The sequence below is a fragment of the Tamandua tetradactyla genome, chromosome X (assembly GCF_023851605.1).
Source record: "Tamandua tetradactyla isolate mTamTet1 chromosome X, mTamTet1.pri, whole genome shotgun sequence".
In the NCBI taxonomy this organism is placed as follows: domain Eukaryota; kingdom Metazoa; phylum Chordata; class Mammalia; order Pilosa; family Myrmecophagidae; genus Tamandua; species Tamandua tetradactyla.
Window position 1 is genome coordinate 150,015,576 of NC_135353.1, and position 17,579 is coordinate 150,033,154.

Consider the following 17,579-nt stretch of genomic DNA (forward strand, 5'->3'; position numbering starts at 1 on the left):
AAAAGACAACAATATTTAGCAAAAATAGTTGAGAGAGAACAAGGACAAATCCAGAAGTATCAGCATTGATCTAATGAAAGTACCAGAGGAGCAAAAGAAAGAAGCGATGAAAATTTCCCAGAGGTAGAAAAAAAAGATCAGTTTTCATATCTACAGGGAAGGAGGGAGGAGGGAGTGACACCAAGACCCATAACAAAGTTCCTCACTCAGGTCAGCACCTGACAAATGCAATGCCAAGTAGGATAAACTTTAAAATATAATTTTGACTAGTGCATTTCCTAATATAAATTATGTGGACAGTTTAATTGAACATCATAAGTACATGGAACCTTGAGTAGGGCATGAGATTTTGTAGGTTTGTCCAGAGTGATATCCCGATAAATCCCAGAGTGATGTGAACAGTGAATAAAAAAGGATTTGCAAAGTCCCTTTGGGGGAATGGCGAGAAAGGGGGAAAATTCAACTTCCCCATGTGGAGAATCCCTGATATATCACAAGCAGCGGGGACAACCAAATCAATAGGCCAAGCCCTCAATTTTGGAGATGGTTCATATGAAACTTCTCCCTGCAGAGGATAGGCTAAGCCCACTCAAAATTAGGCCTAAGAGTCACCCCCAGAGAACCTCCTTTGTTGCTCAGATGTGGCCTCTCTCTCTCAGCCAACACTACAAGTAAGCCCACTGCCCTCCCCCTCTCTACATGGGACACAAGTCCCAGGGGTGTAAACCTTCCTGGCAACGTGGGACAGAAATCCTAGAATGAGCTGGGACTCAGCATCAAGGGATTGTGAAAACCTTCTCGACCAAAAGGGAGAAGAGTGAAATGAGACTAAATAAAGTGTCAATGGCTGAGAGATTCCAAACAGAGCAGAGAGGTTATCCTAGAGGTTATTCTTATGCATTACACAGATATCACCTTTTTAGTTAAGGTATATTGGAGAGGCTGCAGGGAAATGCTTGAAAATGTAGAGCTGTGTTCTAGTAGCCATGTTTCTTGAAGATGATTGTATAATGACATAGTTTTTGCAATGTGACTGTGTGATTGTGAAAACCTTGTGTCTGATGCTCCTTTAATCTACGGTATGGACAGATGAGTAAAACATATGGATTAAAAATAAATAAATAACAGGGGGAACAAATGTTAAAATAAATTTGGTAGATTGAAATGCTCATGATCAATGAAAGGGAGTGGTAAGGGGCATAGAAAAAACAGGAACAAAGGCTAAAATATATTGGGTAGATGGAAATACTAGTAGTCAATAAGAGGGAGGGGTAAGGGGTATGGTGTGTATTAGTTTTTTTTTTCCTTATTTCTTTTTCTGAATTGATGCAAATGTTCTAAGAAATGATCATGGTGATGAATATACAACTATGTGATAATATTGTGAATTATTGATTATATACCAAGAATGGAATGATCATATGGTAAGAATGTTCGTGCTTATATGTTGTTATGTTTAAAAAAATGTTTTAATTAAATATATATTTATAATTATATATTTATCACACACACACATATATATATAGTGGTGAACTATTACAGCATCAAGGATAAAGAAAGAAATTCTTAAAATTTCCAAAGAAGAATGATAGATTGCCTTCAAAAGAAGTAGAGTAAAGTTGTCATCAGAATTCTCATCAATACCTCTAAATGCTATAAGACAATATAGCTTCAACTATTAAGAATGAGAGCAGAATAAAGACATAGTCAGACATGGAAGAACTCAAAGTTTACTTCCCAAAACTCTTTTCAGGAATTTAGAGGTTGTGTTTCAGTGGGTGAGACAACCTCTATTTAAAGCAACAGCAAATACAAGCCAGGAAAATAACACAGAATTCAAGGGTAGCAACTACACCAACAGACCTGAAGAGAAGCCACACTAGATTGGAACAGGGGAAGGAAGCTCCCTGCGAAAAATTTTTGTGAATAAAATCCAGCCAACCAAATGCCACATCAAAATAAAGAACTCAAAACTGGCACTGCAATGGTAAAATGACCGACAGAAAACATTATATCCATACAAATATAGAATTAACATTAAACAACTTTGGAAATATGATTCTAGAATGGAATGCAAATTGCAAACATCTTGATGAAGAAAAAGTAATAGAGTAACCAACAAACAATAAAAGGTAGATTTTCTATTTCTGGCAATAGTGGACTAACTTTTTGCATACTAACTCTCTCACCAAGGCAATCAGAAAAATCAGGCAAGATCTTTTTAAAAACCTGTTTGAAGGTATCAGAGATCTACCAATGCAATGAGGACTTGAGAACCAATATCCAAAAGAGATGAGAAGCACATAAAGATGGAACCAACGTTTCTTCCACTCAAGGCATTAACTGAGTCTAAAGAAGCAGGTGAAAGGCTGAAAAGCTTTGCAAAAAGTGAAAGCAGGGGTGTAAGGGTAATCCAGTGGTAGAATTCTTGCCTTCCATGCAGGAGACCGGGGTTTGATTTCCCGCCCATGCACGTCCCAAAAACAAACAAGCAAACAAACAAACAAAAATTCAACAAATAGTGCTGCAATAACAGGATACTCATATGGAAAAAAAGTGAAATGTGACCCCAGCCATACAGCATACCAAAAAAAACAGTGATGGCACACAGACTGAGAAGCCAAACAGTGCTTCCAACAGTCACAAAAGGATAGGGGGAAATTTGAGTTTAGGGTCAACCAGGAAAGAGGATCTTGATAAGTACCCCATGCTTTCAGCTGGATTTTCTGAATGGCCAGATACTAAGAATAAGGAAAATTCAGAAATACAATCAGCCCTCAAAAAGACTTATTCCTATCATAAAATTACCTTACTCCCTGGTTAGATTGAGGTGTACTAATCTAAACGGAACTGCCATCCTGTATTTACTTTAAAATACATTGTACAAGAAAATGATTCTTTTCATACACAATGGCAGACATTCAATGAAAAATTATTTTAAAATTTCAGGTCAGGATGGAGTAAGGACAGAAACAACCAAAAACACGGTAAAAATATGAAAGAAAGGTTTACAAAACACTGGACATTAACCAATGGGAGACAGTGATTGGGAGGGCTGGGGAGAAAACAAGGTGAGCCCTAGGATTGCCCCTAGTTTGCTGCCTTGAAAAAGTTTCCAGGCCACAGTTCACGGGAGGGGAACTCAGCATAGCCTAATAGACTCCATGAGTTGTGCAAAAGAGGCTGAGATTCTTGGGAGATCAAAGTAGCTAGAATCTGAAGGAATGAATATTGGAGAGAAGAGCATGCAAAGAGAGAAAATTTCAGATAACCACAGAAGGCCCCCTTGAGTTTTCAATAGAGTACTAACTAGCACAAGCACATTAGGAACTTCTCCAAAGATGGGGAAAGAACCATCTGAAATAAGAGAGAATTTTACTCAGAGTTTACAAAGGGCCAAGAATACTGTCTCTTCCTACTAGCCAGACTGAAAAAAAAAATAATTCCTAGGGAATTGGGTAAAGTACTAAAAGAATCTTGGGGCTAATTAGCCTTACACTAAAACACTACTCATGCCTTGAAAAAAATCTTAAAAGCAAAACCTCAAAGGATCAAATTGTTTCCAAGTAACTTTACCCTGTCCCAGAACAAAGTTCAAGAATATTTATAGGGGGTTCATTTCCCAGAGCATGCACAACCCCCCCCCAAAGAATATTTACAGGAATATAAAATTATCTAGGACTCAATAAGGTAAAGTTCACAATATCTGCTATCCAGTAAAAAATTATCAGTCATGCAAAGAAATAGGAAAAAGTCACCTGTAAGAGGGGGAAAAAAGTCAATCAATCAAAACTAAACCCAAAATGGCACAGATATTAGAATTAGAAGACAAGAACATTACAAGACTTGTAACAATATTTCATATGTTAAAAAAAAGACACCAGTTTTCATACTTAAAATAATACAGGCATGGAAGACAGTACAGAAATATTTTTAGAATATTAAAAGAATAAAAAGTCAACCTAGAATTTATACCAAGTGGAAATGTCTTTCAAAAATGAAAGGAACTGGGGGCATGCAAGGGTAGTTCAATGGCAGAATTCTGGCCTGCCATGGAGGAGACATGGATTCAATTCCCAGGCCATGCACCTTCAAAAAATAAAATCAATAAATGGTGCTGAAATAACAGGATACTCACATGGAAATAAATGAAATATGACCCCCACCATACAGCATAACAAAAAGAAAAAAGAAAGGAACCAAGGAAACCCCTGATACTCCCAAGAAAATAGGCCAAGCCCTTCATCATGAGACTTGCTCTTGTGAAACCTATTTCTATAGTGGAGAAGATAAGTCTACCTAAAATTATATCTAAGAATTACTTTCAAAAAACCTCTTTTGTTGGTCAGAGTTGGTCAAATGCAACTCTGCAAGTAAAATCATTACCCTCCCTACTTCATGGGACATGACATCCAGGGGTGAAAGTCTCCCTGGCAATGTCGGACATGATTCCCAGGGCCTGGCCCAGCAACATGGGATACATAACACCTTCTTGACCAAAAGGAGGAAAGGAAATGTAATAAAAGAAGGTATCCGTGAGAGTTCAAATAGAGTTGAGAGGCTATTCTGGAGGCTACCCCTGGCTCACTTCAGGGCAATACGGCTAATTATCAGGGATTGCCAACCCACAACCAAAATCATTCCTGTCAAGCCTAAACAACACCTAGGTCTTCATCTGAGATTTGACAAAAATTCCAGGCACAATGATAACTTTCAAGACAGCTACAAACTCCATATGGGTTCTTAGTAAGATAAGCCTTGAAAGCCAAAAGAGACACCCTATCCAACAACATCCACTAGTTCCATTTCCCTACCCAACATTATCAACAGCTCAATCCAACGCGAAAAAGTTAGACTCAGTATAGCCGAAATACCCGTAAAGATTGGGAAAATGATTAAAAGAGAGGGAGGAGTTATAACAGAAAATATAGGATTTCGGAAATGAGTATGACTGCTGAATCATTATATTGATATTTCTTTCAGTCTCCAGTATCTTGGAGCAGCTAGAAGGAAATACCTGAAACGGTGGAAGTGTAACTCATACTGAACTCTGAAATCTGTTCTATAACTTCTTGTTACCATGTTCTTTCAAATTCATGGCTTTCTGTATATATGTCCTATTTCACAATAAAAAATGCTTGAAAAAAATGAAAGGAAATTTTTTTTTTTTTTTTGCCTACGATACCAAAATATGTTAAAGGAAGTCCTTCAGGCAGGAGGAAAATGATAACATACGGATCTATCCACAAGAAAATTAAGAATTCCAGAAATGGCAACCACATTGGGTAAGTATATTATATTCTTTAATTATTTAAAAAAATTTAAAAAGATAAATTGAGTTTAAACAAAAATAAACTTATGGGCAGTTATGGCATACGTAAAATTAAAATGTATGAAAAGAATAGGACAAAGGCCCAAAGGGGTGGAAAGGAAATAGGGTATACTGTTGTAAGGGTCTTATGCTATAAGTGGAGTGGCATAATATAATTTGAAGGCAGACTCTGTCAAGTTAAAGACGCAGATTTTGAACTCTAAACCAGCCACTGACATAACAAATCAAAGGATTACAGCTCAGGAGCACGTAAAATGGAATCATAGAAAATATACAATCCAAAAGAAGGCAGATAAAGACACGAAAGGGAAAAAAGAACATGGGGGAAAATTAAGAACGAACAAAAGATGATATATTTAAACGTAACCATATAAATAATTACATTAAATGTAAATTGTCTAAACACTACAGTTGAAAGGAAGAGGTGGTCAGATTGGATTCTATTGTTTTACTTTCCACATTCTATTTACAGTTTAAGACGAACTTTAATCCCCAAATCACATATCCACACACCCATTTCCTTTTAGATGGTTTCACTTAAACTTAAATGTGTGGTTTGTTCAACAAATATTTACCATGTCTCTTACATGTAACACACAGGAACAGCTTTTAATCCAAATTCATTGACACCCCCAACATTTTTTGTCATTATCAATACAGGTATCTAAACAATCCGGAACATATTTTTGATACTAGCAGTAGTCAGCACCCACAGTGCTTCAAGCATTAACACAATTTGCAACACTATCCACGGTACCTGCTACTTTAACCTATTTAAACTGCAGTTCTCTCACTAAGCAAGTGGAGAAAGCACGTCATTTATGTTTCTCCTCCTTGAAGTTAGGTTTCAGACACACATACCCTTCCACAGCAACCTGACACTTCTTGCCACGCTTTCATCTTGTAAACCTGAATTCTACTTTGACTAGTCTAGGTTTATGCTAACTGGCAGTGGCTTGATAAGGGAAAACAAGAATCGTGCTGCATCTGTCCTCCTGTAAACTGAAAATCTAATGGGTGTATGTATATTAAATATATCCTTACAAACGTCCAGGGCATGTTTACCACCTGGAATTCTTTTACTTACTATGTGGGTATTCTCAATCGTGATGTTTAACGAAGACAAGAGAGGAGGGTTGTTGATTTAAGACCAGTTTGAGAACCACTAAAATTAATTGTTATCTTTGTCTTTCTGGCGGCTGTGGAAGCTTCATGTTTTCTTTGGACATGATAGACGTCTTAGCTCTTGAACTACAACTTTAATGCTATACGCATGTTGCCGTTTTCCTAACACTGGTATGCTCCGTACATCCACCGTTCCACTGGAATGATTTATTCCATTCATATTAATTTTTGTTACAAATCTAAGTGATGAAGCAGCTTCTGGGTAGCTGGGTCCAGATTCTACTTCCAGGTTAAATATTCTGTTTCCGTGATTTGTCAGTGGAGACCGCCATCTTGCCCCGCAGCCGAACGCAGCGGCGCGTACGCACACATGTCCGGCGACGCCGTGCGTCACTTCCTGGAGCCCACTTTCGATTTGAGAAAGGCCAACCCACAGCGGGCTACGGTGGCTCAGCAGGCAGAGGTTGCGCCTGCCATTTCGGAGACCCGGGTTCGATTCCTGGTGACTACCCATGCAAAAAAATAAAAAAATTTTAAAAAGGCAAACCCAACCATATGTCGCCTACGAAATAAAACAGAACACCGTAAACGTAAATACAGAGTCATAAATAGCTTAAACATAAACGAACGGAAAAAGATATCCCATGCGAATACTGATAAGAAATCTGGGGTGGCTGTATTAATATCAGACAAAGTAGACTTCAGAGCCAGGAGAAAAAGACAGATGCACAATTATAGCCGTCGATTTCCATATCCTTCTCTTGCAATACTTGATAGAAGAGGCCGGCGGAGCATGGAGGCGCGCAGCGCGCCGCGGCGGGCAGGCGATCCAGGCTGGGACAGGCTGCTGGCCGCGGGGGCTGGAGGGCGCGATGCGGCCAGCTGGAGACTTGGACCCCTGCGACCAAGGTCTGCTGAGAACAGACCCAGTACCGGGGGAAGGAGAAGATGCTGCTGCCACAATCAGTGCCACAGAGGCCCTGTCGGAGGAGGAGCAAGGAAGAGCTCAAAAGAGAACTTGTAAAGAAAGGTAGAAGAGGAAATCCAGACTCTGTCTCAAGTGTCAGCAGCAAGAGAGAAGCACCCAGCAGAGATATAAGCGGAAACTCGGTATCAACTCATTACAGGACCTAAATTAGCAGAACATCGCCAAAGGGTGCCAAGATGGGACAGCAGCATCTACACACAGGAAGGCATCTGAAACCTCGTCTCGGGCTGGACAGAAGGCTTCAGCTGCTTTTTCATCTACTGGATCAGTTCATCGCCAAAAAGCCGGAAGATGTAATAAAAACTCACTCAAATCATTCGAAGAAAAGGTTGGAAACTTAAAGTCCAAAGTAGGGGGGACCAAGCCTGCTGGCGGTGATTTTGGAGAAGTCTTCAATTCGACTGCAAATGCTAGCGCCACGGCCATGGAACCTCTCACAGAGCAGATACAGGAGAGCCTGTGAGGTTCCTTCCCTTTTCCTTCTACCCACTGCCAGATGCTGCAGGCGCACTCCAAACACGTTCATTACCACGCCTTTATACCAGATGTGCTTTGATTTAGCTTTACATATTCCTTTGACCAACAGGAGGCAAAAAACCTTTTTTTTTTTTTGGGGGGGGGGGAGCAGGCACCGGGAATCGAACCCCAGTCTCGGGCATGGCAGGCGAGAACCCTGCCTGCTGAGACACCGTGGCCCGCCCGCTAAAAAAAAAAAAAAAAAAAAAACACTTTTAAAAGAAATATCACCTCTATTGTTGGGAAACACTCTTCAACGTGCATATGAGGCCCTTTACTTAGGAAACGTCGTTGTAAAACCGCTTGTACCATCCGGGAAGACTCGCTAGAATGATCTTAGAAGGTGCCACGTTATCACAGTTTCTTTCCTAGTTTATAAAGATGCTTTGGATTTGGGAGGCCAGTTTGATCTTTGCCTTCTATAAAATTTTCCTTTTTCCTCTTTGAACCTCTATATGTTTGATTGCTACCTAGAATTTTTCTTGTAATTTTCCTGAGTTCTTTTAGTGAAGTTTTGATGTAATTTTCTTTACCTCCAAGGGAAGAACTACCAGCTACAAAAAGTATTTTTGAATAAGCTCTGTTTTGGTATGAGGTACACATCTTGGGTGTCGCAGACACTGAGCTAAGTAAACCAGCTCTGTGTCCAATTTGTTATGCTTATAGGTGCTGATAGGTACAATGATAATGAAATACTCGGTGACTTGAAAATAGAATCCCCACATCTTTTGTTTAATATCACGTGTGGCAGGAGCCATTTCTGTGTATCTGTTATTATGGCACTCATATTAATGCCGTATATTGAGGTGACAGTTCTCCCCAAATAGAGCTACAGAATCCAATCAAAATCCCAGCAGAATTGTTTGAATATATGCACAAACTGATTCTAAAATTTTTGTGGAAAATCAAAGGATCTAGAGTAGCCAAATAAAATAATACAAAGCTGGAGTAGTCACGCTTACAGACTTATTGTAAGGTTACTTCAAGATTTACTATAAGGCTGTAGTCTCCAGGACAATGTGGATTGGCGAGGGATAGGTCGAGGAATGGGACAAAATTGAGAGTACAGAAAGAAAACCACTTAGGTACAGCCAATACTGATTTGTGACAAAGGTACAAACTCAATCCAATGAAGCAAAGAGAGTCTTTTCAACAAATGGTATTGGAACAAATGGACATTCTATTTTTTGCATAAAAAAAATGAGAAGAAGAAGAAAACTGAACTTCAACCTAAACCTTTCAACGTATGCAAAAATTAACTCAAAATGGATCATACATTTAAATCTAACTGTAAAACATGACACCTCTAGAATAAAACAGAGAAAATCTTCTTAAACTGCAGTCGGGCAAAGGGTTCTTAGGTAGGTCATCAAAAGCATAATCCACAAAAGAAAAAAAATGGAACTATTGGGCTTCAAAGTTTAAAGCTTCTTATCTGTGAAAGGCACTGTCAAGACCATGAGAAAACAAGGTACACACAAGAAGAAAATGTTACAAATCATCTCTCTGACAAAGGACTTGTAGCTAACATACATAAAGAAACTCATAATGTAACAGTAAGAAAGCGAAAAGCAAGAAGATTTTTAAATGGGCAAAGTACATTAACTGACACCTAACCAAAGAGAATATATGAATGGTAAATGAGCATATGAAGAGAGATGCTCCGTATTGCTAGTCATTATGGAAATGCACATTGGAGCCACAATGAGATAGCATTACGTACATTTCAGAATGGCTTCAAAAAGAAAACTGGCAAGACCAAGGGCTGACAAGGATGCAGACTTACTGGGTCTCTCATACATTGCTAATGGGAATACAAAATGGTACAGCCACTCTAGGAAACAGCTCGGTAGCTGCTAATAAAGTTAGAAATACACTTATCGCGTTACTCAGCTAACCCATTCCTAGGTATTCACCCTAAATAAATGACAACTTATATTCACCCAGAAACCTGTACAGGAATGCTTATAGCACCTCTGTTCACAATTGTCAAAACTGGAAACAACCCAAATGTCTTTCATTTAGAAATGATTTGTGGTATATCCTTATAATGTGATACCACTCAGCAGTAAAAAATAGACAATGGATGCACACAACAACATAGATGAATCTCGAAGGCACTACGCTTTGTAGTAAAAGAAGAGTAAAAGAACCCACGCTCAAAAGGTCACATACTATACGATTACATTTACATGATATTCTGGAAAAGAGAAAATCATAGCGATGGAGAACAACAAATGACTGATTGACAGAGGTTAAGGGTGGAGTGAAGATGTGATGAAAAACGGGCACATTAAGGAGATTTGGTGGGATAGTGCAATCTTTCTGTACCCGGATTGTGGTGGCAGTTACACAAATCTATACGTTTGTTGAAACTCACAGCTCTGTACACCAAAATAAAGAGATAAGTTAATTCAATCGAAGAGCCAGTTTTAGTGGATGTTAACTTTGCAAAGCTTCATAGACCTGTACACTAGAAAGGTCAATTTTACATTATGTTGTTTTGAAAATAAAGTAAAATGGGAAAAAAATACAATGAGATTCCACCACATACCTTCCAGAATTGCTAAAGTGAGAAAGACGGACCATCACAGCCGTTGGGGACGATGTGTGAAAATTGGACCTCTTAAATGCTGCTGGTGGAGTTGTTAGATGGTTACATCCACTTTGGAAAAGAAGGTTTGGCTGTGTCTAAAATGTTAAACATAAACCTATTGTACAAACCAGTCTTTCCACGTAGGTACTTACCCAAAAGAAGTGAAAGCTTATGCCCACACAAAGGCTGTACATGAATGTTCATAGCAGCCTGATTTCTAATAGTCCAAAGCTGCAAACAACTCAAATATCCATCAGTAGGGAATGGATAAATAAATTGTGGCATAGGCATACCATGGACTACCACCCAGCAATTAAAAGGAGTGAGCTATTCATACATGCAGCAATATAGAGGAATCTCAAGATAATCATGCTGAGTGAAAGACCCCAGACAAAAAGAGTACATACCGTATGTGCCCGTTTGAATCTGTTGTGTACCCCCGAAAAGCCATGCCCTTTAATCTTGATTGGATATTGCTGGGTGGGATCTTTTTTATTAAGTTGCTTCTATGGTGATGTGACCCACCCAATTGTGGGTGGGACCTGTCGATTAGGTGGTTTCCATGGGGATGTATCTCCACCCACTCAAGGTGGGGTTGCTCACTAGAGTCCTTTAAGAGGGGAACCACTTTGAAAAAAGCGGCAGAGCCCCCACAGCCAGAGACCGTTGGAGACGCAGAGGGAAAATGCCCCTGGGGAAGCCTTATGAAACAAGAAGCCAGGAGAGAAAGCTAGCAGATTTTGCCATATGCCTTCCTAGCTGACAGAGGTGTTCCGGGTGGCATTAGCCTTTCTTGAGTGACGGCAACCTCTTGTTGGTGTCTCAATTCGGACGTTTTTTCCACCTTGGAACTATAAACATGCAACTTAATACATTCCCTTCATAAAAAGCCATTCTGCTTCTAGTATATTGCATTCCGGCGGCTTTAGCAAACCAATACATTGTATCTTTCCATTTATATAAAATTCTAGAAAATGCAATTTGTCTATAGTAGCAGAAAGTAGATCAGTATTTTCCTGGGATGAGTGAGAGGGCCAGAGAGCAGAGGAACGGATTACAAAAGGCAGAAGAACATTTAGAATGGGAATAGCCCAAATAACCCTAAAGAGTGGGAGAAAGACGATAGGCGATGGTGGAGTTATACAGAGAAGGTAGGGTTTTAACAAATGAGTATAAGTGTTGAATCACTATACGGACATTTCTTTTAGGCTCCAGTACCTTAGAGAAGCTAGAAGTAGAAGCCTAAACTTGTGGAATGGTAACCCATACCAAACTCTGAAATCTGTTCTACCACTAATTGTTGTGATATACTTGGAAATTTATGGCTTTTTTCTACATACGCTTTTTTTTTCCCCACAAAAAAAGAAAAAACAAGAGAGAAGGAGGAGCATAACAGAGAAGATAGGATTTAACAAATGAGTATGACTGCTGAATCATTATATTGATATTTCTTTCAGTCTCCAGTATCTTGGAGCAGCTAGAAGGAAATACCTGAAACGGTGGAAGTGTAACTCATACCGAACTCTGAAATCTGTTCTATAACTTCTTGTTACCATGTTCTTTCAAATTCATGGCTTTCTGTATATATGTCCTATTTCACAATAAAAAATGCTTGAAAAAATGAAAGGAAATTTTTTTTTTTTTTTTTTTTTTGCCTACGATACCAAAATATGTTAAAGGAAGTCCTTCAGGCAGGAGGAAAATGATAACATACGGATCTATCCACAAGAAAATTAAGAATTCCAGAAATGGCAACCACATTGGGTAAGTATATTATATTCTTTAATTATTTAAAAAAATTTAAAAAGATAAATTGAGTTTAAACAAAAATAAACTTATGGGCAGTTATGGCATACGTAAAATTAAAATGTATGAAAAGAATAGGACAAAGGCCCAAAGGGGTGGAAAGGAAATAGGGTATACTGTTGTAAGGGTCTTATGCTATAAGTGGAGTGGCATAATATAATTTGAAGGCAGACTCTGTCAAGTTAAAGACGCAGATTTTGAACTCTAAACCAGCCACTGACATAACAAATCAAAGGATTACAGCTCAGGAGCACGTAAAATGGAATCATAGAAAATATACAATCCAAAAGAAGGCAGATAAAGACACGAAAGGGAAAAAAGAACATGCGGGAAAATTAAGAACGAACAAAAGATGATATATTTAAACGTAACCATATAAATAATTACATTAAATGTAAATTGTCTAAACACTACAGTTGAAAGGAAGAGGTGGTCAGATTGGATTCTATTGTTTTACTTTCCACATTCTATTTACAGTTTAAGACGAACTTTAATCCCCAAATCACATATCCACACACCCATTTCCTTTTAGATGGTTTCACTTAAACTTAAATGTGTGGTTTGTTCAACAAATATTTACCATGTCTCTTACATGTAACACACAGGAACAGCTTTTAATCCAAATTCATTGACACCCCCAACATTTTTTGTCATTATCAATACAGGTATCTAAACAATCCGGAACATATTTTTGATACTAGCAGTAGTCAGCACCCACAGTGCTTCAAGCATTAACACAATTTGCAACACTATCCACGGTACCTGCTACTTTAACCTATTTAAACTGCAGTTCTCTCACTAAGCAAGTGGAGAAAGCACGTCATTTATGTTTCTCCTCCTTGAAGTTAGGTTTCAGACACACATACCCTTCCACAGCAACCTGACACTTCTTGCCACGCTTTCATCTTGTAAACCTGAATTCTACTTTGACTAGTCTAGGTTTATGCTAACTGGCAGTGGCTTGATAAGGGAAAACAAGAATCGTGCTGCATCTGTCCTCCTGTAAACTGAAAATCTAATGGGTGTATGTATATTAAATATATCCTTACAAACGTCCAGGGCATGTTTACCACCTGGAATTCTTTTACTTACTATGTGGGTATTCTCAATCGTGATGTTTAACGAAGACAAGAGAGGAGGGTTGTTGATTTAAGACCAGTTTGAGAACCACTAAAATTAATTGTTATCTTTGTCTTTCTGGCGGCTGTGGAAGCTTCATGTTTTCTTTGGACATGATAGACGTCTTAGCTCTTGAACTACAACTTTAATGCTATACGCATGTTGCCGTTTTCCTAACACTGGTATGCTCCGTGCATCCACCGTTCCACTGGAATGATTTATTCCATTCATATTAATTTTTGTTACAAATCTAAGTGATGAAGCAGCTTCTGGGTAGCTGGGTCCAGATTCTACTTCCAGGTTAAATATTCTGTTTCCGTGATTTGTCAGTGGAGACCGCCATCTTGCCCCGCAGCCGAACGCAGCGGCGCGTACGCACACATGTCCGGCGACGCCGTGCGTCACTTCCTGGAGCCCACTTTCGATTTGAGAAAGGCCAACCCGCAGCGGGCTACGGTGGCTCAGCAGGCAGAGGTTGCGCCTGCCATTTCGGAGACCCGGGTTCGATTCCTGGTGACTACCCATGCAAAAAAATAAAAAAATTTTAAAAAGGCAAACCCAACCATATGTCGCCTACGAAATAAAACAGAACACCGTAAACGTAAATACAGAGTCATAAATAGCTTAAACATAAACGAACGGAAAAAGATATCCCATGCGAATACTGATAAGAAATCTGGGGTGGCTGTATTAATATCAGACAAAGTAGACTTCAGAGCCAGGAGAAAAAGACAGATGCACAATTATAGCCGTCGATTTCCATATCCTTCTCTTGCAATACTTGATAGAAGAGGCCGGCGGAGCATGGAGGCGCGCAGCGCGCCGCGGCGGGCAGGCGATCCAGGCTGGGACAGGCTGCTGGCCGCGGGGGCTGGAGGGCGCGATGCGGCCAGCTGGAGACTTGGACCCCTGCGACCAAGGTCTGCTGAGAACAGACCCAGTACCGGGGGAAGGAGAAGATGCTGCTGCCACAATCAGTGCCACAGAGGCCCTGTCGGAGGAGGAGCAAGGAAGAGCTCAAAAGAGAACTTGTAAAGAAAGGTAGAAGAGGAAATCCAGACTCTGTCTCAAGTGTCAGCAGCAAGAGAGAAGCACCCAGCAGAGATATAAGCGGAAACTCGGTATCAACTCATTACAGGACCTAAATTAGCAGAACATCGCCAAAGGGTGCCAAGATGGGACAGCAGCATCTACACACAGGAAGGCATCTGAAACCTCGTCTCGGGCTGGACAGAAGGCTTCAGCTGCTTTTTCATCTACTGGATCAGTTCATCGCCAAAAAGCCGGAAGATGTAATAAAAACTCACTCAAATCATTCGAAGAAAAGGTTGGAAACTTAAAGTCCAAAGTAGGGGGGACCAAGCCTGCTGGCGGTGATTTTGGAGAAGTCTTCAATTCGACTGCAAATGCTAGCGCCACGGCCATGGAACCTCTCACAGAGCAGATACAGGAGAGCCTGTGAGGTTCCTTCCCTTTTCCTTCTACCCACTGCCAGATGCTGCAGGCGCACTCCAAACACGTTCATTACCACGCCTTTATACCAGATGTGCTTTGATTTAGCTTTACATATTCCTTTGACCAACAGGAGGCAAAAAACCTTTTTTTTTTTTTGGGGGGGGGGGAGCAGGCACCGGGAATCGAACCCCAGTCTCGGGCATGGCAGGCGAGAACCCTGCCTGCTGAGACACCGTGGCCCGCCCGCTAAAAAAAAAAAAAAAAAAAAAAACACTTTTAAAAGAAATATCACCTCTATTGTTGGGAAACACTCTTCAACGTGCATATGAGGCCCTTTACTTAGGAAACGTCGTTGTAAAACCGCTTGTACCATCCGGGAAGTCTCGCTAGAATGATCTTAGAAGGTGCCACGTTATCACAGTTTCTTTCCTAGTTTATAAAGATGCTTTGGATTTGGGAGGCCAGTTTGATCTTTGCCTTCTATAAAATTTTCCTTTTTCCTCTTTGAACCTCTATATGTTTGATTGCTACCTAGAATTTTCCTTGTAATTTTCCTGAGTTCTTTTAGTGAAGTTTTGATGTAATTTTCTTTACCTCCAAGGGAAGAACTACCAGCTACAAAAAGTATTTTTGAATAAGCTCTGTTTTGGTATGAGGTACACATCTTGGGTGTCGCAGACACTGAGCTAAGTAAACCAGCTCTGTGTCCAATTTGTTATGCTTATAGGTGCTGATAGGTACAATGATAATGAAATACTCGGTGACTTGAAAATAGAATCCCCACATCTTTTGTTTAATATCACGTGTGGCAGGAGCCATTTCTGTGTATCTGTTATTATGGCACTCATATTAATGCCGTATATTGAGGTGACAGTTCTCCCCAAATAGAGCTACAGAATCCAATCAAAATCCCAGCAGAATTGTTTGAATATATGCACAAACTGATTCTAAAATTTTTGTGGAAAATCAAAGGATCTAGAGTAGCCAAATAAAATAATACAAAGCTGGAGTAGTCACGCTTACAGACTTATTGTAAGGTTACTTCAAGATTTACTATAAGGCTGTAGTCTCCAGGACAATGTGGATTGGCGAGGGATAGGTCGAGGAATGGGACAAAATTGAGAGTACAGAAAGAAAACCACTTAGGTACAGCCAATACTGATTTGTGACAAAGGTACAAACTCAATCCAATGAAGCAAAGAGAGTCTTTTCAACAAATGGTATTGGAACAAATGGACATTCTATTTTTTGCATAAAAAAAATGAGAAGAAGAAGAAAACTGAACTTCAACCTAAACCTTTCAACGTATGCAAAAATTAACTCAAAATGGATCATACATTTAAATCTAACTGTAAAACATGACACCTCTAGAATAAAACAGAGAAAATCTTCTTAAACTGCAGTCGGGCAAAGGGTTCTTAGGTAGGTCATCAAAAGCATAATCCACAAAAGAAAAAAAATGGAACTATTGGGCTTCAAAGTTTAAAGCTTCTTATCTGTGAAAGGCACTGTCAAGACCATGAGAAAACAAGGTACACACAAGAAGAAAATGTTACAAATCATCTCTCTGACAAAGGACTTGTAGCTAACATACATAAAGAAACTCATAATGTAACAGTAAGAAAGCGAAAAGCAAGAAGATTTTTAAATGGGCAAAGTACATTAACTGACACCTAACCAAAGAGAATATATGAATGGTAAATGAGCATATGAAGAGAGATGCTCCGTATTGCTAGTCATTATGGAAATGCACATTGGAGCCACAATGAGATAGCATTACGTACATTTCAGAATGGCTTCAAAAAGAAAACTGGCAAGACCAAGGGCTGACAAGGATGCAGACTTACTGGGTCTCTCATACATTGCTAATGGGAATACAAAATGGTACAGCCACTCTAGGAAACAGCTCGGTAGCTGCTAATAAAGTTAGAAATACACTTATCGCGTTACTCAGCTAACCCATTCCTAGGTATTCACCCTAAATAAATGACAACTTATATTCACCCAGAAACCTGTACAGGAATGCTTATAGCACCTCTGTTCACAATTGTCAAAACTGGAAACAACCCAAATGTCTTTCATTTAGAAATGATTTGTGGTATATCCTTATAATGTGATACCACTCAGCAGTAAAAAATAGACAATGGATGCACACAACAACATAGATGAATCTCGAAGGCACTACGCTTTGTAGTAAAAGAAGAGTAAAAGAACCCACGCTCAAAAGGTCACATACTATACGATTACATTTACATGATATTCTGGAAAAGAGAAAATCATAGCGATGGAGAACAACAAATGACTGATTGACAGAGGTTAAGGGTGGAGTGAAGATGTGATGAAAAACGGGCACATTAAGGAGATTTGGTGGGATAGTGCAATCTTTCTGTACCCGGATTGTGGTGGCAGTTACACAAATCTATACGTTTGTTGAAACTCACAGCTCTGTACACCAAAATAAAGAGATAAGTTAATTCAATCGAAGAGCCAGTTTTAGTGGATGTTAACTTTGCAAAGCTTCATAGACCTGTACACTAGAAAGGTCAATTTTACATTATGTTGTTTTGAAAATAAAGTAAAATGGGAAAAAAATACAATGAGATTCCACCACATACCTTCCAGAATTGCTAAAGTGAGAAAGA

The 17,579-nt window shown here is 39.4% G+C and overlaps 1 protein-coding gene and 2 pseudogenes across 1 annotated transcript in view; 2 read left to right on the forward strand and 1 right to left on the reverse strand.

The window, feature by feature from the left end:
• PDK3 (pyruvate dehydrogenase kinase 3) overlaps positions 1–17,579 on the reverse strand; it is a 368,168-nt gene that overhangs the window by 333,058 nt on the left and 17,531 nt on the right. The window lies entirely within an intron of this gene.
• On the forward strand, positions 7,330–7,908 carry LOC143672121 (tumor protein D52 pseudogene; annotated as a pseudogene).
• LOC143672122 (tumor protein D52 pseudogene) lies at positions 14,366–14,944 on the forward strand (annotated as a pseudogene).